Source organism: Oratosquilla oratoria, unplaced genomic scaffold (assembly GCF_046742065.1).
Source record: "Oratosquilla oratoria isolate Oo_2021 unplaced genomic scaffold, ASM4674206v1 SCAFFOLD64, whole genome shotgun sequence".
Taxonomy (NCBI): Eukaryota; Metazoa; Arthropoda; class Malacostraca; order Stomatopoda; family Squillidae; genus Oratosquilla; species Oratosquilla oratoria.
Window position 1 is genome coordinate 803,108 of NW_027467728.1, and position 24,531 is coordinate 827,638.

Sequence of the window (24,531 nt, forward strand, 5' to 3'; positions counted from 1 at the left end):
GTCTTTCAGATATACTATCTTTAACTTGTCTCCCTATTCTTACAGTCAATGGTCCTTTCAACCAAAGCCAAATCAGCTTCTTCATTACTCCTAAACACACAAGGTGCATGTAATCCAAAGGCACTTGAGACACAAGACCAACACCTAATCTTTTAAGAGGGGATTCTCCTTTGTGGTGGTCTCTATCATGCATTTCATCAAATGCTATGTCAGTGCGCAACTGTGCATTAGTATCTGGAAATGTTATTTTCTTCTCAAAAACACCAGACTGGTCACACTTTTCACATCCAGCATAGCCAGTGTGCCCTTTAATACATTTGATAAAGGATCGTGCTGGAGCATCACAAACAAAAGCCTTTATAACTACCTGATAGGTCTTATCTTCATATTTTATTCCATTTACCTTTAACTCTATCATTTCATCAATGAAATAAGAAAGAAATTCTTCAACACTACCTGGCTTTGAATCACCACAAAATATACCAATAGCAAAAGGTTGTGATTTTGCTGTTCCTGGAATTAACCCCAGAATAGGCCAAAACTGAGTTTTGGCACTTTTAAACAGTGGTAGACCATCAATGTTTATTTGTAACTTTAGTACGACTTGCTCCAGTAAATCACTACGGTATGTCAGCTGATTTAATATACCAGTAGCAACACCAAAATGATAATAATCACCACTTTGTATTTGCACAATTTTATCAATCTTCCCTATTTTAATTAGTGTTCTTGGATCTTTAGGGAGGTATGGTAGTACTAGACTCAAAATTTTAAGTAGTTCTTTTAGTGCAATATGAGTTACATTAAACTGTACTGCCCATATGGACAATAAATCCATCAACTCAATTTGAAAAGTCTGTGAGTCACCATTTCCATCATTATTGGATGATACATAATCATAGTCAGAAGAATCATGATTATTATGACAATTACTATCATGCAGGATAGTATTGTCTTCCTCAATTTCAAAGCCAACCATTTCTTTATAAGACTCTTGTGAAGTTTGATGTACCTCATTACTATCTTTATATTTAACTGTATTTTGTACAAAGTAGAACTAGATGGCAAACTATGTGCTACTTTCACAATGTTAACATTTTGGTTTTGACTAGAATCAACAGTATCCACATTTTCTGAAGACTTCTTCATAATATTTTCTAAATGATGATTTACATAATTTTTTATTTTTCGACGTTTTGTCCAAATTGACATTGCTAATTTTTAAAAAATATTGAATACTAAATTGTTTAATACTTGAATTATTTTATACAGCTCTATACAGCACAATAAACAAATAACTCAGATATGCTTCAGTGATTATACCTAACAATAAATTTATAAGTAGAGCTCTTGCCTTACCCAACACAACTCACTAGTATCAGTAACAGTAACAAGTAGTATCAAATAGAGCCCACAACTGATATGAAAAAGGCTGTGGTTGAGATGTTTTGACTATAGGCCTACTAGTTTAGTAATATTAATAATAGAATTATTCTAGTGTAGGTGTAGAATTGTTTTTTTGTTTGTTTTTAATAACTGTTAGGCCTAGAGGCTTTTAATAAACAACACTATACATAATAATATTGCTTAACCTAATTTCAAAATTCAGGAATTAAAATAAAATTTACTTAAGCTGGCGTTGATAGCTTACAACGTTATAGGCCCAGTGTCTGATAAACTGATAAAGTGCCAGACTTACACATCATTGCTCACCCAAGGAAATTTAATGCAACAGACCCGCTATAAAATCATTACCAAACAAACTGCTGCCACTGAAGTGTAATCACTAGGCTATAATGTATATGTTATGTCATTGCTTTGTTACCTGGTAATAAAAAGTGGAATCGACACAGCAAAATGAAAAATATATCAGCCCGTGAAAAAACACTCCGCTCTTGTAGTTTCTCTGGATTCAAAATGTGAGATCGGAACTCTTTGGAGCATGCTTCGAAGGCTCGGACGTTATCTCCGTAGATGGAATGGCGCGAGATGTAACATTATAAACACTGCAATCTATCTTAACCGGGCCAGAACTGGCCCATTTGTACGTTATGATTAAACGGTAGCATTCCGGTATGATAACGGTACAATTTAAAGTCGGTTATAAAATGGCAGCATTTAACTGGCCCCGTTACGGTTAGCTTAAGGCAAAACAGAACCCGAACTGCCTTAACATGCCGCAAGGAAACTAGAAACGGCCCATTTTAACCATGTTTACTGGGATCCTTCCTGCAGATGTGCAAGGGACAAAATGTGTTTGATATGTGCTTAGCCTGAACATGGGGATTGTTCCCGCCCAACAGTTTGTATAAATTGTAAAGAAGAGCATGATGCCAGAAATAAGAACTGTATAATTTATAAGAAGGAACAGGAAATACTACTAAAAGCTCATGCAGTACATATAAGCGTAGGATATGCTAAAAGACTATTAAGTAATTCCAAAAGATACAGTAATGTTGTTAAAACAAATAGTAAAGTGGATCAGCCTACAGTAGAAGGCAATGGAAATAAAAATGCCAATATGAATGGTTTTGTTAACACTGAACCCAAGCCTCACTGTAAAAGTGTAACTATGAAACCTAATGGTCTTTCTTCTTCTCAAGGAGGAATTTCTAGTACTTCTGAAGCCTCCTGTGCAGAGGTTTCCTCACCCCTTGTTGAAAGGGTGTCCCATGCCCCATCTGAGGGGCACCTAAGGTTTCTATTGTAGAAACCTCACAGGCTTCTTCTAATGAAGCCTCCTCTCAGGCAATCTCTCTTCCAGACTTGGGGGACTCCCCAGTAGAGGGATTGCTGACTAGTGTGCCTCACTCGGTAGAGGTGCACAGAAGCAATGAGGATCAAGGAAATGCTGAACCCAAGCCTCAGTGTGAAAGAGTCACTACTAGACCAAATCGGTCTTCCCCACAAGTTGGAAATTGTAGTACTCGTCAACCCTACTCTGCGGAGGTTCTCCCATCCCCAGTTGAGGGAATGCCTCCTGCCCCATCTAGAGGGGCACCTAAAGTTCTCATTGCTGGGACCCCACAGGGTTCCTCTAATAAAGCCTCCTCTCAATCAGTCAAACTTCCAAACTCGAGGGGCTCCCCAATAAAGGGATCACAGACTGTTGTGCCTCACTCGGTCGAGGCACACAGAAGCGAAGCAATGGAGTCTGAAGCTGTGCACAGTAAAAGACTCCACAGTCCACCCTCATCTTCATCCTCTTCCCCAAATCGCGATAAACAATCTAAGAAAGAAACTAATAACCCAGACTCTACATCGTTGGTCGGACCATCGTCAGAGAGGAGGATGCCACCCACGAAAGCAAAGAAATTAGAAAAGAACCCACCTTGTAAACCCTCTCTCTCCCAGACTTCTCTTACCAGACCAGTAGACCCCAAAAAGAAAAAGAAAACAGTATGTGCATAATTCAATGGAATATGCAAGGTTTTAATTCTCATCGAGAGCAGGTTGGGATTCTCTTTAAAGAACATGATGTGTCTGCAAGAAACTATGCTTGGCAATTTATCCCCTAATGTTGGACTTAATTACAAATTTTACAGATCTCCTCCTATGATTGGGGGCCGTGCCCATGGAGGTACTGGTATCATTGTTAAGAAATGTGTAAACCACAGAAGTGTCCACCTACATTCAGTGTTGCAGGCTTGTGCAGTACAAATATTTACCACTAAATGGATCACTTTATGTTCTTTATATTTGGAACCTGAACTGGAAGATTGACTCCTAGACATATATAACCACCCCTGTCAGTTTGAGTTAAATGACCTACAATTTTTGGTTGACCAGCTCCCTGAGCCTTTTATTCTAATGGGTGACTTTAACGCCAAGCATCCTCTATGGAGTGAATCAAGGTGTGACCCCTGGGGCAATATAATTGAAGAATTTATTGATAATAACGATGTCATTTTGATGAATGACTGTTCCAAAACTAGGTTTGATGTCTTTCACAACTCAAGTTCTGCTATAGACCTAACTATTTATTCATCATCCTTAAGATTAGACTACAGTTGGTCAGTAGATGAAGAATTACATGGTAGCGACCACTGGCCTATCCATATCAGATATTTAAAGAACACTCCCTCCTCTTGCTTACCTAAATGGAAGACAGGAGAGGCTAATTGGGAATTATTTAGGAGATCCACAGAGATTAATTATAAGACTAGTGATTTTGGTAGTAACTGTGATGCATATGACTACCTGGTAGACATGATACTCTCTGGTGCTTTCTCTTCCATTCCTAGGACAGCTGGTAAACCTCAACGCCCAGTAGTCCCCTGGTGGAGCGATGAATTTGCTATAAGCAGAAAAATTACAAGAACTTGCTATAAGAGATATCGGAGATACCCTTGTTTAGTCAATAAGATAACGTACAGAAGAGCTCGAGCAAAGCAGAAGAAAATCTTCAAGAAAGCAAGGAGGGAATCCTTCATTAAATATATTAGTGAATTGAAATATGACTCTTCCCCTACCTTAGTATGGAATAGGATTCGAAAATTACAAGGAAAGTTTACTCCATCTCCCTTACCCATTCTGAAGATAAATGACTGTTTTATATCAGATACAAGAGAAGTAGCAGAGGCTTTTGGAAGACATTATGCTGATATTTCAAACCCACTACATTATTCAGATAATTTCAGAAGAATTAGAGCCAAGACCACGATTATTCCTCCTACCAATACGAACTCGGAGGCATATAATCTTCTCTTCACCTTGGATGAAATGGATCATGCTTTATCTCTATCCTCCCCAACCTCTCCTGGAGAGGATGACATTCTTTATTCCATGGTTGGTCACTTATCCATATCGTCAAAGAAACTCCTTTTAAATGTGCTGAACAAATTTTGGTCTTCTGGATCTTCTCCTAAATCTTGGAAGACTTCAATCATCATAGGAATCTTAAAGGCAGGAAAAGACTCTCATGACCCACAAAGTTACAGACCTATTGCTCTCACAAGCTGCATTTGTAAGATCTATGAAAGAATGGTTAATACGCATTTAGTTTGGTTTTTGGAATCTAAAAATCTGCTATCTAACAGACAGTTTGGATTTAGAAGAAATAAGTGCACTCTGGACCCCTTACTTTTTATCACTCGTGAGATTGAGAATGCCTTCGCAATTGAGAACTCTAGCATTGGTGCGTTTTTTTTACTTGAAAAATGCTTACAATACTACCTGGCGGGGAGGCATTCTGAAGCAAGTTGCAGAGTGGGGTATCGGGGGTAATATGTTCAATTGTTTAAAGGACTTCTTGTCTGACCGTTATCTAAAAGTCCAAGTGGGCTCTTCTTTCTCTTGAGTATATCTTCAAGAGGAAGGGATTCCCCAAGGAAGTGTTCTGAGTCCTACACTGTTCAGCATAGCCATTAATAGTTTATTAGAACAAGTTCCCACAGGAGTTCATGGATTGGCTTATGCTGATGACTTCGCTATTGTGTGCAGCAAATCGACAACATTAGAAACGGGCCAAAAGATTCAAGAGGTTATTAACTTAGCAACAGCATGGGCTAATTGCAGGGGCTTCAGATTCTCTGCTGAAAAAACCAAAGCCATAAGGTTTTCCAGACTAAGACGCAAGGAAGAAATACCAACACTATTCTTAGAGGGTGTCATATTACCGTATGAAGATGAAGTAAAATACTTGGGTCTGGTATTGGATAAAGGTTGACATTCACAAATCACATAAACGAGGTTGTATACACTGTCAAACAGCGACTTAATATACTAAAAGTAGTGTCTAGTTTCAACTGGGGAGCAGATCGTGTAACTTTGATAAAGCTTTACCAAACATTGTGCCTTAGCAAAATGGATTACGGATGTCAAATTTATGGATCGGCATGTAAAAGTTCACTGAAAAAGCTTGATATAGTCCACAATATGGCTTTACGGATCTGTTCGGGAGCCTATAGAACATCTCCAGTGGATAGCTTGTATGTGGACGCAGGAATTTCTCCCCTGTATATTCGCAGGGAGGAATTAAGCCTTAGATATATATCTCGTGTCTTGACATCCAAACAGAATCCAAACTTCAAATTTGTAAAGCAGCCGGTAGACAGAGCTCCAAGGAAAAGTACTCTGCCGAAACCTTTAGAAGTGAGATGAGAAATTGGGACAGAGAAGGTAGGACTTGTTCCTAACACAATTGCTGAGATCACGCCTCCCAAATTCCCTCCTTGGAACCGATGCCCCACTGAAATATGTCCTCTTAAAAAGAAGAAAAACAGAACTGCTGTAGAGCTAAAAAATGAATTTTTAGAACATTTATCAGTACATGCTGATGCAATTTTTATTTATACAGATGGATCAAAATCCCAAGACGGTGTTGGTTGTGCTGTTGTAACTGATAGCACAGTTTTAAAGAGAAAGTTGCCTGATTTTAGCTCTGTTTTTACTGCTGAACTGCTGGCAGTCAGCAACACCCTGAAGTTTGTTTTTAATTCTGTTCCGAGTGGTAGGAACGTTGTTATTTTTACGGATTCCATGAGCGTTCTATCCTCTGTAAATAATTTGTTGCCTCATAATTTTTTAGTGCAAGAAATACAGGAATGGCTGATTCTCATAAACAACAGAAAGAAGATAAAAGTAAACTTTTGCTGGGTGCCGTCCCATGTGGGTGTCACTGGAAATGAAAAGGCCGATGCTGCAGCCAAAGCCGCCACTAGGCTCACCCATATAGCAGACCGAAAAGTCCCACATACGGACTTGAAACAAGTGATCCATTGTTATACAATGAAGAGGTGGCAAGAGCAATGGACAAGGCTGGACGGCAGTTATAAATTAAAAGAAATTCATCCCTTAGTGAACCCTTGGAAGTGCCCTCCTTTGGACAGAAGGTCAAGCATTGTCTTGACAAGACTGAGAATTGGCCATTCCTACATTACACATAAATTTTTAATGGCAAGTGGGGCAGAAAAGCTGGCCCCCCCAATGTCTCACTTGCCAAGTAGTTTTGACAATAAGACACATTTTAGTTCAGTGCCCTGCATTCTCTAATAAGCACAGGGCAAATTTCTTAACAGATTTATCTTTTAAAGAAATTTTAGGGGAGGAATCTTGTGTGAAGAACATTTTAAAGTTTTTAAAAGACATAAATTTATTTTATGAAATTTAAAATTGTGTGTGAATGCTTGTGAGTGTGTGTTGTTGAAGTGTGTTCGTGAATGTCTATTGTTTTAATTGTTTTACTTGAACTTTATTTTTATTTTATTTTTTAAACTAAAAGATAAATATGCGCTGAATGGCCTACCGGCTCCGGCGCTTGGCCTTCGAGCCAAAAACTCCATAAATCCTCCATCCAACTGTCTAGGAGCCATAGACGGGAAACATATATCGATAAGGCCTCCACAAGACAGCGGGTCGTATTTTTTCAACTATAAGGGTACCCACAGCATCGTCTCACTTGCAGTATGTGATGCTAATCTGGAATTTATCTATGTAGACATTGGTGCAAATGGGAGAGTTTCAGATGGTGGAGTGTGGAACAACAATGATCTCTGCCATCATATTGCAAACAACACTGCAGGCCTACCGACGGACAAACATGTTCCGAGGAGTGACAGAATCTTACCTTATGTATTTGTGGCAGACGATGCTGCTTTCCAACTGCAGAGGCATATAATGAAACCCTTTCCACACCAAAACCAAACATGAGAGGAAAGAATTTTTTCTTATAGACTTTCCAGGGCTAGGCGCTCTGTTGAGAATGCATTTGGCATTCTCACTAATAGGTTTAGGGTGTTTTTATCGCCAATTAGTCTATCCCATGGGAAAATTGAAAAAGTTGTCCTTGCATGCACAGCACTGCATAACTACCTCAGATGGGATTTTGGTAGCCAATACACACCTCAGGGAGCTGTGGACTCGGAGGATTTTCGTAGGGGAATAATAATTCCTGGTGACTGGCGCGGAGCACCGCAGTTGTTGGAGTTGCAACGATGTGGTTCGGGATCTACCACTATTGGCAACAATATCTGTACCCAGTACATGAACTACTTCAATGCAGAGGGTGCTGTGCAATGGCAGTATAGAATGGCAAATGTGTAATTGTGTAGGTGCCCCTCCCCATTCCCCCAGATAACCCTCCTTCCCTGCACTCACCACCTCGGCCTCTATGCCCTGTCACACTTTTCCCTCATCCCCTCGTTGTCCACCATCACTTTTGTTATCAACACTCCCTCTATCACATTTACATACGAATTATGTATCAGGAATTATTGTTGATGGGACTATTGTTCATACTGTGATTTTGTACCTTATGATGAAAATTAATTCAGACACCGAATACACATTAAAAGAGTGGGACTATGAAATGCTTGTTTAACGTGAACCATTGCAGTCTCCCTTAACTCAAGACACCTATTTTACATGGTAAAACTGGCTGATTTTGTAATATACCTATACAGGCTGTCTGAAAGTAATTGTTGGATTTCATTACCCTTATGTGAAGCATATGATTGAAAATTAGTTATATACTTAGAGAGAGAGAGTGAGAATAGTAAGTACATACATACCTCGGAATCAGAAACATCCTCGGATACTGTTTCTGTAGTCTGATTGCTCGTGGTGCTTGACATATTTGACACAGCTGGCCGCACAGAATCACCATCGTTCAGGAATGACAATATGTCAAAGCACCACAACTTGGGTGTATGAATTTCATCTGACCCAGCTCCAGATTTCTTTGATGTGCACATTAGCCTCAATTCTCGCCGATGTTGGTTTCTGAGGGAATCCAATTTCTTTTTTACATCATAAACACTCCTGCTTATTGTCTGTGCTATATCCCTTATTGCTGCAGCACGTTTGTCTCTATTTCTGTATTCAAAACACCTTACATTCCACAGACATTCATGTGTTTTATATATCAATCAAAGTTATAGTGTCTTGTCATGACCAATATGCACTAGTACTCGGTGTGGACATGGTGTACTAATAACGTGGTCGTCAGTGGATCTGCCTGCACCTTACCTCATGTGTTTGGCAGTGATGGAAGACCTCCATCCACTGTCCTCTATTGGCGCAGGGAGTGGACAGTTTGATGGTTTGCCTGCTGAAACTGCTCGTACAAGGGCAAAGCCTTCGTGCCCGACGGACATTGCTCGACTGTGTGGACATGGCTTGACAGTATAGATTTTTTTGTTTTGTTTTTTACTGAATTCTCTTCAATATCCTTTCAAAAATTTTGTCTCTACTTCACTTATAAAGTATTAATGAAGAGGTCAAACATAGGAAAGCCACACTATAACATATATATTTAATATTTGATATAAACCAGTTATAATGATATAAGTCTACTTAAGATTGGAGTGAATGTGTGTTGTATAGGCTTTATAAAATATGTAGGCTATAATCAGTTAATTACGCGAAGAGGAGCCGGAGTCGGTAGTGCCAAAAATACGAGTAGAGTCGGAGTCGGAGGGTTTGTGTCGCTCCACAACCCTGCATGGAAGGGTTTACAGATCTCCCTTTGGAAAAAAATAAATAAAAAGACTGACAAGGAATCCATATCCATACGTTGGATGGTAGCAAAAGGTACCATCAGGTATAGTGTTAACTCCAAAGAGTGTTATATCAAGTATTTACTGTATCTGCTGAATAACATCTGCTGTTGCCCCACAAGTTTCAAATGAAGGTGTTACTGCTGTCAGTACGAGGCAGGGAATTTGAGGTAGAATCTTTGCAGCTGACTTTCCACTCCGTCAGTAATACTTCCTGCTTTATTTTCTCATTGTCACTGATACAAAATCCACTTGAATCATCTGTGTACAATGCAGTTGTGACCTGGTTGTGGAGGAAGGCAGTGGTGACATACCACCATTGGTACTTCTTTTCCTCCTAGCTGTGGGTAATGCACTGTTACCGAAGGAGGGACCCTAGCTGCACTCCTCTCTGATTACCAGCAGTGAGTGACTGTTACCTGTTGCCCCAATGTTCCCTCAAAACACAATGCAGAGATGACATTTTTGGCTGCTGCTATGGAGTATATGCCTCCTAACATATGCTCTTTTGGAATAGTGGGGGGGGGGGCAAGTACCATTGATTCAATCAATTATATACACTTGACCCTCCATTTAATGGACAAATGCATGCAGAGTGGTCCATTCCTGTCAAATGTAAACAGAACGGAGATAATTGGTAAATAACAGACAAATGACCATTGTTGGTAATTTGGTACAGTATACATTTATTGATTTCTTTGACTCTACCTGAAAAGGATGTAGTAATATTGTATTATTGATTAGTTGTAACACACACAACAGGCCTGGTGTTGGTGGCCTGGACTTGTCTTGTATCAGACAACTGTAGGCAGCATCGGATTATTGGTCCATCATTCACCTCTAAAGGACGGAATATTATGTTCACTAAATCGAGGATCTGTTGCATTGGGATCCATTAATATGAGGGTAGTGTGTATATGTGTGTGTCTGGGCATGCACACATGTGTTAGACATTCTGATAGGTTGACATAAATGTGAAGAGGAAATGTAATCATCTTAATGTGAGGTTATTTCAGACTAGTTTCACAGATTATCAGCAGAGCTAGTCAGGAATAATCTCTGATTAACCTCTTTAATAAAGGGCAAATTATTGCATGCAGCAATGGATGCCTAATGTACAATACATCACACTACATGCATTATAAAATCACTGTTGTGTTACTCCTCTTTCACTCTGAGAAATAAAACACAGAAAACATGATCAAACCAGTTCACAGAATTCAGGGTCACTGCTACAGCTGCAAATGGGCTCTATCTTAGAATGACAGTGATTGTCATTTGGAGAATAGCTCCATTACTTTTGAATGTAATATAGAACTCATAAAAGGCCTGGCTACAGATTCAAACTCCCCATGATGCCCCCCAACACAGAGGACACACAATACTACAATGCCCCACATTAACAACATACTATATCATCCCTGTGTGACTTGTGGACCTGCCTGGAGGAGGATGTCAGGCCCACAGGTTTTCTCCAAGAGATCAGGGGTAACGGGTTAATTGATTGTACTGTAAAAACTCTTGCTGGAAGATGAATGGGCATTAGTTTTAATTTGTTTTTGTTCATATCATTATTTTCCTTTTCTGTCTGTCTTCTTTCTCCAAGATTCAGCCATAGTTTGTGCTACCTCTGCTGTACTGAGTGTGTCCTCTTTTGCAGTTATGGCCAACTCTTTAGAGCATGCTACTGGGTTGGAGAAGCAGGAACTCCTGTCCAAAGTGGCTGGTAATAGGAACCTATGGTAAGTCAGATATGCCTACAGCTACTCCAGTGAGGTGGGCCCCCATTGCAGCCCAGCTAATAATAGTAGGTGTAACCTTCACAACTGATTTTGCCACAACCTGGTCCTCTTGCCTCTGAGTGCCACTGCATCTATTGTAAACCTCCCGACCTTGCCAGTACTCCATCATCCCATATGCAGAGAGCCCACTGGAGGGTCACCTGAGTCTGGATTGATGTGTTCTAGGGCCACATTTGCAAGGCAACCCACACAGCAAGCAAGTTTGGTGGTTGTGACATGGGGTGTAGGTTGCAAAAACCCCTTCCCTCCAGCTTGAAGTTATATCCCCCTGCATCTATTCTACGTCTATTGAACAAGAAAGGATTGGGGGAGTGGAAAGTTATAGTGTATTTACCTAGTTGTATTATACGGGAAGGGGAGCTGTGCTCGTGGTGACCCATTTTTGTATCTTGCAAGATCAAGTTTGTTCTTAAATTCTTGTATTGTGTTAGCACACACTATTTCTTCATCCAGTTTGTTCCATATATCTATCACTGTGTGGGAAGCTGTACTTTTTCAGGTCTCTTCTGTAGTTATCTTTTTTGAGTTTCATTGCATGTCCTCTTGTTTTTCCTCTGTCCCACTTTAGTAAGTCCTCTCAATCAAGGCATTCCAAAGGGATTTCTCCTTATCTCTCTCTCTCTCTCTCTCATCCATGAGACCCAAAGATGAGAGAAAGAAAAGGATGTTGGATAGGAAGGGAATGGTTGGGAGTGGGTGTGAATATGTCTTTTGACTATGCTACCTCCCATGTAAGTGGGATAAAGCCCTTGGTGTGTAGATGTATAGATTTGACTTTGTGCAATGTCCTTCCTTGAACAAGGATCAAGGAGATAGGGGCGAGTGGAAAATGGCTGTGTGTGGATGATACTGTGATGCAAGGAAGGAAGGGAGGTGGTGGGGGATGGGGGCATTAAGAAGTAGTTGTGTGTGAATGATATCTTGACACAGCTGGAAGGGAATTCTCCCTGGCTTCCCCTTTTCTGCATGAGGGGAGGTCACTGAACAAGTGACCTGGCCTTGTAGTGTCTTGCTGCCTAGACCACTGACCCAGGGCAGTGGGCTAAGATGAGAGGAAGTGGAATGGATGGGAGTAGGTATACGACTTTTGACTTTGTATTTTTTATTTTATGACCATAGGCTTTATTTGTACTGGTAATACCCACCGTAGTTCATATACTGGTTCATAAATATCAGTTTTTGGGGTCTTGCCATACACTGACATTGTCCATAAGCAGTTCCTCGGTAAATATTTGGATAATAATTTTGACTTCTATTATTTTGATACTGAAGCCGCCCTATGAACCCCGACTCTTCTGCCAGTTTCCGTGGGTACTGTAACTGAACGATCGGTTATCGTAACCAGCGCTTCCCCTGGTCGTGTTCCTCTGCCTTTGGTGGCTATCAGGGTAATGGTTATCATACTGGTCTTGACGGTGTGAACGATTACGTCCTGTTCGATGATCGTTTCTGTTCATCGTCTCGACCTGGCTTCCTTGTCCCTGACCGCTTCTTTGAGTCTCGTGAGTTCGCTGGCGTCCACCTCTATGAGAGTGTCTGCCGGATGAAGATTCCGATATTCTTCTCTTTGCCATCTTCTGAAGAGCGGTCTTTGATTTGGGCTCTTTGCCAGCTTCCTCTCGCATGACTTCTGCAAGGTAGATCTTGTAATTCAAGGTTCTTCGCTGTCTGCGAGAAGGCACAGCAGATTGAAGACACTCTTGTCTTTGTACGTTGTTCGGCAAAGGTTCGTGTGTTTGAGGACTATGGGGTGAGATATCTCTGGTTTCTTCGATCTCAGAACTCCCCACTTGTTCCTCACATTTTCCCGGGAGCTCGGTAGAGTCACCGTCGGATACTTTGAGATCTTCAGTCTTCATTAATGTAGCTGGATCTGGGTGGTGTTCTTCGAGTACTACGTCACCCACCAAGCTAACATCATCCTCACAAGCGATGCACTTGTTTTCAGTAACGTCTTCTTTCTGGATCGTTACTTCTGTGTCATCGCAAACGAGCTTGTGAGTCTCTTTAAGCTCTTCATTGTTTTCCCTGACTGTTTCTTGTTCCTGACTGCTTCCAACAATTAATTTATGCTCCAGGGAGGAAGAGTCTTCGTTGGCTTTCACTTCCTGGAGTACTTCGGAAATCCCTGTTAGTTCTTCTTGGTGGCTGGTCACGGACTGGATTTCCTACTGTTCCAGCGGCGTTTCTTCGACCTCTTTGGTCACTCCTGAAGCCGTTTCCTTGGTGGCTACACAGAAGCACAGTCTTTGCCATACCCCGAGGCATCTCCTTGACATCGCCCGGAGGGTCTTGCCGAAGGCGTGAATGACACGTCTAGTCATTTTCGAGCTCTCTAGGAGATCCTTCGGACACTCTTCTTCTGTCTTCCAAAATGGTCGACGCCGTCATTCTGACATGGTTTTCGAGTCAGTTTGCGACAATTGATCCCAAAAACCGAGTCCATCATGTACAGTTACCATAAGACCCATGGTGGTGATTTGGTATTTATTTTCAAAATTCAAGTATAACACACACACATACACACACACACACACACACTATCAACGAACGGACGGCTTGAAGAACGCTCTGAAGAAAAGTGCAGATTGTGGATACCAACGCAAAGAGAAGTGCCTTTTTGTATTTGCAGGGGGGGGGGAATTGCTCGTGGGGTAGTGGGAAAGTAAGGAAAGAGGAGAGGGGGAGGGATTGCTGGGGAAATGGAAGGTAATGAGGAGGTGGAGGAAATGGCCCTGACGGGCCGCCGTAAGGTAGACAAACGACCCCAAGACGAGTTGGATGATAACATGTCTAATAGGAATGTGAAGATTAGAGGTATAGATAGGAGCAATATAGCAGAAAGTGATGAGAATATTTTCAAGGGATTTAAAGAGAGTGGGGGGGACACAAACCCCCCCCGACTGACAAGACTAGAGAAGAAGGTTGATAAGGTGATCGAGGACTTGGAGAGTAGGCTAGGTCATATGAACACCATTTTAAAAAGGGTTGAAAGATTGGAAGAACTGGAAAAGGCGAATAAAAACTTAACTGATGAAATAGAAGAACTAAAAAGACAGTTAAGAGAGGTAAAGGGGGAGAATGAGGAATTGAAGAAGAATAGTAAAGAAAACAGAGAAACAATAGCTAAAGAAAGTAAAAATTGGAAGCAAACCCAAGAAGGAAATAAGATTTCATTCACTGACATAGTCAAACAGCAATTGAAAGAACATACTGAAGACTCAGTTATTAAAGTGATGAGACAAAAGGAGAATATAGTAAGGGATTTAGCAGACAAGAAGAAATGTATAATTATATTAGGAATGGAAGAGAAACACAACACAGATAGAACCACAAGAATCAAAGAGGAAAATGAAAAAGTAAGCCAATTACTAGAATCAGTTCAGGAAGATGAACCAGGAATTATGAAACAAATCGAAGAGAAATTTAGACTCGGAAAGTATAGCACAGACAAGACCAGACCAATTAAGATTAAATTCAAGTCACAAACAACGGCAGAGAATATCTTATCCAAAACAGGGAAACTAGCAACAAGTGAACAACACAAAAAGATATGGATAAAAAGAGAAATGAATAAAGAGGAAAGAGAGGCAGAAAAGCAGAAAAGACTGGAAGCTAAGACAAAAAACGAGAACAGAACGGAGTCAGAGAAAGAGAGATTCTATTGGAGAGTAGTGAACATGAAACTAAGGAAGTTCGACATACAAAAGAAAAACATAAGGGAAACAGAGAACACAATGGAAGTGGCAGAAAACTAAGAGTGTCTTACACAAATATAGATGGATTAATAACAGGATTGAATGAGCTGAATGATTATTTGAAAGAAAAAGAACCGGACATAATGGGAATTGTAGAAACAAAATTAAAAGGCCCACTACCACCCAACAGTGTAGGACATGATGCATACAATTATTGGATTAGAAACAGAGAGAAAAAGCAAGGGGGTGGAGTTATGTTCCTGACTAAGAAGGATATAAACGTGAAAGGTGTCATATATGGAAAGAATACAGTAGAGATGATTATGATAGAAGTGGAAGACCGAGATAAGAAGAGCAGAAAATTTGTGATCAATTATGTGCCTCCGAAAACAGCCTCATGGGAGGAGAGTGAATATAAAAGTATGCTAGAGGACACAAAGATAGCATTAACTAAAATAATGGAAGACGGAGGAAGAATAGTTATGATGGGCGACTTTAATTGCAAAGAAATCTGCTGGGAAGAAATGACAGTAAAGAGTGGTGATGACTCATGGGGAAATGCTCTACTTGAGATGATTACTGACCATTCAATGACACAATGGATACAAGAGAACACTAGGTATAGAAATGAAGAAGAACCATCGAGGCTAGACTTAATAATTACATCTGAACCTAGAATAGTGGACAAGATTGAATATAAAACACCAATAGGTAAAAGTGACCACATATTGATTGAACTGGAACTTAATGAAGAAAAATATATGAAAAGAAATGAACAATATAGAAAAGGAAGAATGATGTATGAAAAAACAAACTTTGATAAAATAAGAGAATTCTTTCAACAAGAAAACTGGGAAGAAATATACAAAGAAAAAACATCAGTGGAAGAGAAATGGAATATTTTGACAAAAATTTACAAAAAAGGAGTGGAAAAGTATGTCCCAAGACAAAAACAAGAAAAACAATATGTAAAATGCTGGTACAACAAAAGTTGTAGGGAGTTAAAAGACAAAAGAGACAAAGCCTGGACCAGATGGAAAAAAGACAGAAGACCTGACAAATGGAAAATATATACTGGTTATAGAAATGAATATGTACAAAAGTGCAGAGAGAAAAAAAGAAAATATGAAAAAGATGTTATAGAAAAGTGTAAAGATCAACCAAAACTATTCTACAGATTTGTAAACCATAAACTGAAAAACAAACAAGACTTGGAGAAATTGAGACAAGGAGGAGTTGAATACACTGAGGAAATGGAAATGGCAGAAATTATGAACAAACATTTTAAATCAGTGTTTACAAGGGAAAATATACAACCTGAAGAGATTGAGTGGAAAGAAAAAGTCCCCCCTATGGAAGAAATAGAAGTAACAAAGAATGAAATATTGACACACTTGGGTAATTTTGATGTCAGAAAATCGCATGGGCCAGATGAAATAGCAGACTGGATTCTGAAAGAATGCAGGAATGAACTGGCAGACAAAATACATAGCATAATAAGCAGTTCCTTGAAAGAAGGAAAAGTTCCAGAAGATTGGAAAAAAGCAAATATAGTACCTATATATAAAGGAGGAAATAAAGAAGAACCTACCAACTATAGACCAGTCTCTCTAACAAGTACAATAGCAAAAATTTGTGAAAGAATTATCAAAAGCAGATGGGTAAAATACTTGGAAAAAAACAACGTACTAAATCCAAGGCAATTTGGATTCAGACAAGGACGGTCATGCGTCACCAATTTAATATGTTTCTATTCAAGGCTAATAGATATAATACAAGAAAGAGATGGATGGGCTGATTGTGCATTTCTAGACCTAAAAAAAGCTTTTGACAAAGTACCACATAAGAAGTTGCTTAAGAAATTAGAATATGAAGGAGGAATACAAGGTAAATTGCTAAATTGGATGGAAGACTTTTTGCAAGAAAGAAAAATGAGAGTAGTGATAAGAGATCAGCACTCAAAATGGAATGAAGTAATAAGCGGTGTCCCGCAGGGAACAGTTCTGGCCCCAATAATGTTTGCTATATATATTAATGATATGGATGAAGGAATTGAAAGCTATATGAGCTTCTTTGCAGATGATGCAAAACTACTGAAAAGAGTGAAAACTGAAGAAGATTGTGAATCACTACAGAGGGATCTAAATAAAGTACAAGAATGGAGTAGGAAGTGGGAGATGGAGTTCAATACAAAAAAGTGTAGTATAATGGAATTTGGAAAAAGCAAAAATAGAATAACAGGATCATATAATTTGGGAGAAGAAGGAATAAAAAAAGTAGAAAATGAGAAGGACCTGGGAGTCATTGTTATGAATAATATGTCACCTGAGAAACATATAAATAAGATTTTTGGAGAAACTTATAATTTAATAAGAACAATCAAAGTGGCATTTACATACCTGGATGAAGAAATGGTGAGGAAAATCCTAATCACCCTGATAAGACCAAGATTAGAATATGCAGCAACGATATGGTCACCAAGTACAAAAAAATGTATAAAAAAACTTGAAAGAATACAAAGAGCAATCACAAAACTGGCACCAACACTCTCAAAACTATCATATGAAGAGAGACTACAAAAACTTAAACTACAGACACTAGAGCAAAGAAGAGAGAGAGGAGATTTGATAGCTATTTACAGAATCATGAAAGGCATAGAAATTACTGATAGAGAGAATCTGATAAAATGGGATGACAGAAATACAAGAGGACACGGAAAGAAAATAAAAAAAGACAGCTATAGAAGAGATTTGAAAAAGAACAGCTTTCCTCACAGAGTAATAGACAGTGGTGTGTGCAAAAACAATACATGAATTTAAAAATAGTTTAGATAAAATGAGATATGAAGACGGGACCCCACGAGCATAGCTCCCCTTCCCGTAAAATACAACTAGGTAAATACAACTAGGTAAATACACACTTTCAACGAACGGACGGCTTGAAGAACGTTCTGAAGAAAAGTGCCGATTGTGGATCCCAACGCAAAGAGAAGTACCTTTTTGTATTTGCAGGGTGGGGGGAAATTGCTCGTGGGGCAGTAGGTAAGTAGGAAAAGAGGAGAAGGGGAGGGATTGCTGGGGAAATGGAAGGAAATGAGGATGTGGAGGACTTGGCCCAGGCAGACGGGCGTAAGGTCAACATGAAACGACCACCGGACCAGCTCAGTGATGACGAAATGGCAAATAAAAATGTAAAGATTAGAAGTATAGAGAGGAGCAATACAGTAGAAAGTGACGAGAATATGTTCCAGGGATTTAAAGAGGGTGGGGGGGACACAACCCCCCCCCCCCCGACTGATAAGACTAGAGGAGAGAGTTGATAAGGTGATCGAGGACTTGGAACGTAAGTTAGGTAATGTAGACTCCATTTTCCAGAGAATTGAAAGGTTGGAACAACTAGAGAAGGCTAACAGAAACTTAACTGAAGAAGTAGAGGACCTAAAAAGACAGTTAGGAAATGTAAAGGAGGAGAATGAGAAGTTGAAGAAGAATAGTAATGAAAACAGAGAGAAAATAGCTACAGAAGCTAAAAATTGGAGAATAACTCAAGAAGGGAATAAGGTTTCATTCACTGACATAGTCAAACAGCAATTGAAAGAACATAATGAAGACTCAGTTATTAAAGTGATGAGACAGAAGGAGAATATAGTAAGAGAATTAGCTGACAAAAAGAAATGTATAATTATATTAGGAATGGAAGAGAAACATAACCCAGATAGAACCGCAAGAATCAAGGAGGAAAATGAAAGAGTAAGCAGTTTATTAAAATTAGTCCAGGAAGATGAACCAGAAATTATAAAGGAAATCGAGGAAAAATTCAGACTCGGAAAATATAGTACAGATAAGACCAGACCAATTAAGATTAAATTCAGGTCACAAACAACGGCAGAGAAAATTCTATCCAAGACAGGGAAACTAGCAACAAATGATCAATATAAAAAGGTATGGATAAAAAGAGAAATGAATAAGGAGGAAAGAGAGGCAGAAAAGCAGAAAAGAATTGAAGCTAAGGCAAAAAACGAGGAAAGAACGGAGTCAGAGAAAGAGAGATTCTATTGGAGAGTAGTGAACATGAAAATAAAGCAGTTCGACATACTAAAGAAAAACATAAGGGAAACAGAGAACACAATGGAAGTGGCAGAAAACTAAGAGTGTCTTACACAAATATAGATGGATTGATAACAGGATTGAATGAACTGAATGATTATTTGAAAGAAAAAGAACCGGACATAATGGGAATTGTAGAAACAAAATTAAAAGGCCCACTACCACCCAACAGTGTAGGACATGATACATACAATTATTGGATTAGAAACAGAGAGAAAAAACAAGGGGGTGGAGTTATGTTCCTGACTAAGAAGGATATAAACGTGAAAGGTGTCATATATGGAAAGAATACAGTAGAGATGATTATGATAGAAGTGGAAGACCGAGATAAGAAGAGCAGAAAATTTGTGATCAATTATGTGCCTCCGAAAACAGCCTCATGGGAGGAGAGTGAACATAAAAGTATGTTAGAGGACACAAAGATAGCATTAACTAAAATAATGGAAGACGGAGGAAGAATAGTTATGATGGGCGACTTTAATTGCAAAGAAATCTGCTGGGAAGAAATGACAGTAAAGAGTGGTGATGACTCATGGGGAAATGCTCTACTTGAGATGATTACTGACCATTCAATGACACAATGGATACAAGAGAACACTAGGTATAGAAATGAAGAAGAACCATCGAGGCTAGACTTAATAATTACATCTGAACCTAGAATAGTGGACAAGATTGAATATAAAACACCAATAGGTAAAAGTGACCACATATTGATTGAACTGGAACTTAATGAAGAAAAATATATGAAAAGAAATGAACAATATAGAAAAGGAAGAATGATGTATGAAAAAACAAACTTTGATAAAATAAGAGAATTCTTCCAACAAGAAAACTGGGAAGAAATATACAAAGAAGAAACATCAGTGGAAGAGAAATGGAATATTTTGACAAAAATTTACAAAAAAGGAGTGGAAAAGTATGTCCCAAGACAAAAACAAGAAAAAGAATATGTAAAATGCTAGTACAACAAAAGTTGTAGGGAGTTAAAAGACAAAAGAGACAAAGCCTGGACCAGATGGAAAAAAGACAGAAGACCTGACAAATGGAAAATATATACTGGTTATAGAAATGAATATGTACAAAAGTGCAGAGAGGAAAAAAGAAAATATGAAAAAGATGTTATAGAAAAGTGTAAAGATCAACCAAAACTATTCTACAGATTTGTAAACAATAAACTGAAAAACAAACAAGACTTGGAGAAATTAAGACAAGGAGGAGTTGAATACACTGAGGAAATGGAAATGGCAGAAATTATGAACAAACATTTTAAATCAGTGTTTACAAGGGAAAATATACAACCTGAAGAGATTGAGTGGAAGGAAAAAGTCCCCCCTATGGAAGAAATAGAAGTAACAAAGAATGAAATATTGACACACTTGGGTAATTTTGATGTCAGAAAATCGCATGGGCCAGATGAAATAGCAAACTGGATTCTGAAAGAATGCAGGAATGAACTGGCAGACAAAATACATAGCATAATAAGCAGTTCCTTAAAAGAAGGAAAAGTTCCAGAAGATTGGAAAAAAGCAAATATAGTACCTATATATAAAGGAGGAAATAAAGAAGAACCTACCAACTATAGACCAGTCTCTCTAACAAGTACAATAGCAAAAATATGTGAAAGAATTATCAAAAGTAGATGGGTAAAATACTTGGAAAAAAACAATGTACTAAATCCAAGGCAATTTGGATTCAGACAAGGACGATCATGCGTCACCAATTTAATATGTTTCTATTCAAGGCTAATAGATATAATACAAGAAAGATGGATGGGCTGATTGTGCATTTCTAGACCTAAAAAAAGCTTTTGACAAAGTACCACATAAGAAGTTGCTTAAGAAATTAGAATATGAAGGAGGAATACAAGGTAAATTGCTAAATTGGATGGAAGACTTTTTGCAAGAAAGAAAAATGAGAGTAGTGATAAGAGATCAGCACTCAAAATGGAATGAAGTAATAAGCGGTGTCCCGCAGGGAACAGTTCTGGCCCCAATAATGTTTGCTATATATATTAATGATATGGATGAAGGAATTGAAAGCTATATGAGCTTCTTTGCAGATGATGCAAAATTACTGAAAAGAGTGAAAACTGAAGAAGATTGTGAATCACTACAGAGAGATCTAAATAAAGTACAAGAATGGAGTAGGAAGTGGGAGATGGAGTTCAATACAAAAAAGTGTAGTATAATGGAATTTGGAAAAAGCAAAAACAGAATAACAGGATCATATAATTTGGGAGAAGAAGGAATAAAAAGAGTAGAAAATGAGAAGGACCTGGGAGTCATTGTTATGAATAATATGTCACCTGAGAAACATATAAATAAGATTTTTGGAGAAACTTATAATTTAATAAGAACAATCAAAGTGGCATTTACATACCTGGATGAAGAAATGGTGAGGAAAATCCTAATCACCCTGATAAGACCAAGATTGGAATATGCAGCAACGATATGGTCACCAAGTACAAAAAAATGTATAAAAAAACTTGAAAGAATACAAAGAGCAATCACAAAACTGGCACCAACACTCTCAAAACTATCATATGAAGAGAGACTACAAAAACTTAAACTACAGACACTAGAGCAAAGAAGAGAGAGAGGAAATTTGATAGCTATTTACAGAATCATGAAAGGCATAGAAATTACTGATAGAGAGAATCTGATAAAATGGGATGACAGAAATAAAAGAGGACACGGAAAGAAAATAAAAAAAGACAACTATAGAAGAGATTTGAAAAAGAACAGCTTTCCTCACAGAGCAATAGACAATTGGAACAAGTTAGATGAGAAAGTGGTGTGTGCAAAAACAATACATGAATTTAAAAATAGTTTAGATAAAATGAGATATGAAGACGGGACCCCACGAGCATAGCTCCCCTTCCCGTAAAATACAACTAGGTACAACTAGGTAAATACACACACGCACACTTCAACGAATGGACGGCTTAGAAGACGTTCTGAAGAAAATTGAAGTTTTGTGGATCCCAACGCAAAGAGAAGTGCCTATTGTATTTACAGGGTGGGGGGGAAATTGCTCGTGGAATAGTAGGAAAGTAGGGAAAGAGGAAAAGGGGAGGGATTACTGAGGGAAATGGAAGGAAATGAGGAAGAAGTAGACTTGGCCCAGGCAGACAGGCGAAAGGTAAACAAAAGGCCCCCCGACCAGCTGAGCGATGATGAAATGTCTAATAAAAATGTAAAGATTAGAAGTATAGATAAGAGCAATACAGTAGAAAGTGATGAGAATATTTTCCAGGGATTTAAAGAGGGTGGGGGGGACACAACCCCCCCACCCCCCCACCCCACCCCTCGACTGACAAGACTAGAAGAGAAGGTCGATAAGATGATTGAGGACTTGGAGCGTAGGTTCGATCATGTTAACAATATTATACGGAGAGTTGAAAAATTGGAAGAACTAGAGAAGGCGAACAAAAACTTAACTAAGGAAATTGAAGAATTAAAAAAACAGTTAAAAGAAGTAAAAGATGAGAATAAAGTCTTAAAGGAGAATAGTAAGGAGAACAAGGAGGGTTGGAAAAAAATTCAAGAAAATAGCAAAGTTGCATTCACTGACATAATCAGACAGCAAATGAATGAACAAACTGAAAACTCAGTTATTAAAGTGATGAGACAGAAGGAGAATATAGTAAGAGACTTAGCAGACAAAAAGAAATGTATAATTATACTAGGAATGGAAGAGAAACATAACCCAGATAGAACCACAAGAATCAAAGAGGAAAATGAAAAAGTAAAAAATTTACTAGAATTACTTCAGGAAGATGAACCAGAAATAATGAAACAAATCGAAGAGAAATTCAGGCTCGGGAAATATAGTACAGACAAGACCAGACCAATTAAGATTAAATTCAGGTCACAAACTACGGCTGAGAATATCTTATCCAAAACAGGGAAACTAGCAACAAGTGAACAATATAAAAAGGTATGGATAAAAAGGGAAATGAATAAAGAGGAAAGAGAGGAAGAAAAACAGAAAAGACTTGAAGCAAAGGAAAAAAACGAGATAAGAACGGAGTCAGAAAAAGAGAGATTCTATTGGAGAGTAGTGAATATGAAACTAAAGAAAGTCGACATACAAGAGAAAAACAAAAGGGAAACAGAGAACACAATGGAAGTGGCAGAAAACTAAGAGTGTCTTTTACAAATATAGATGGATTAATAACAGGATTGAATGAGCTGAATGATTATTTGAAAGAAAAAGAACCAGACATAATGGGAATTGTAGAAACAAAATTAAAAGGTCCACTACCACCCAACAGTGTAGGACATGATGCATATAATTATTGGATTAGAAACAGAGTGAAAAAGGAAGGGGGTGGAGTTATGTTCCTGACTAAGAAGGATATAAACGTGAAGTGTGTCACATATGGAAAGAATACAGTAGAGATGATAATGATGGAAGTAGAAGACAGAGATAAGAAGAACAGAAAGTTTGTGATAAATTATGTGCCCCCAAAAACAGCCTCATGGGAGGAGAGTGAACATAAAAGTATGTTAGAGGACACAAAGATAACATTAAACAAGATAATGGAAGAGGGAGGAAAAATAGTTATGATGGGCGACTTTAATTGCAAAGAAATCTGCTGGGAAGAAATGACAGTAAAGGTAGGAGACGGCTCATGGGGAAACGCTCTACTTGAGATGGTTACTGACCATACAATGACACAATGGATACAGGAGAACACTAGGTATAGAAATGAAGAAGAGCCATCGAGACTAGACCTAGTAATTACATCCGAACCTAGAATAGTGGACAAAATTGAATATAAAACACCAATAAGTAAAAGTGACCACATATTGATTGAACTGGAACTTAATGAAGAAAAATATATGAAAAGAAATGAACAATACAGAAAAGGAAGAATGATGTATGAAAAAACAAACTTTGATAAAATAAGAGAATTCTTTCAAAAGGAAAACTGGGAAGAAATATACAAAGAAGAAACAACAGTAGAAGAGAAATGGAATATTTTGACAAAAATTTACAAAAAAGGAGTGGAAAAGTATGTCCCAAGACAAAATCAAGAAAAAGAATATGTAAAATGCTGGTACAACAAAAGCTGTAGGGAGTTAAAAGACAAAAGAGACAAAGCCTGGACCAGATGGAAAAAAGACAGAAGACCTGAAAAATGGAAAATATATACCTGATATAGAAATGAATATGTACAAATGTGCAGAGAGGAAAAGAGAAAATATGAAAAAGATATCATAGAAAAGTGTAAAGATCAACCAAAACTATTCTACAGATTTGTAAACAATAAACTGAAAAACAAACAAGACTTGGAGAAATTAAGACAGGAGGGAGTTGAATACACTGAGGAAATGGAAATGGCAGAAATTATGAACAAACATTTTAAATCAGTGTTTACAAGGGAGAACATACAACCTGAAGAGAACAAATGGAAAGAGAA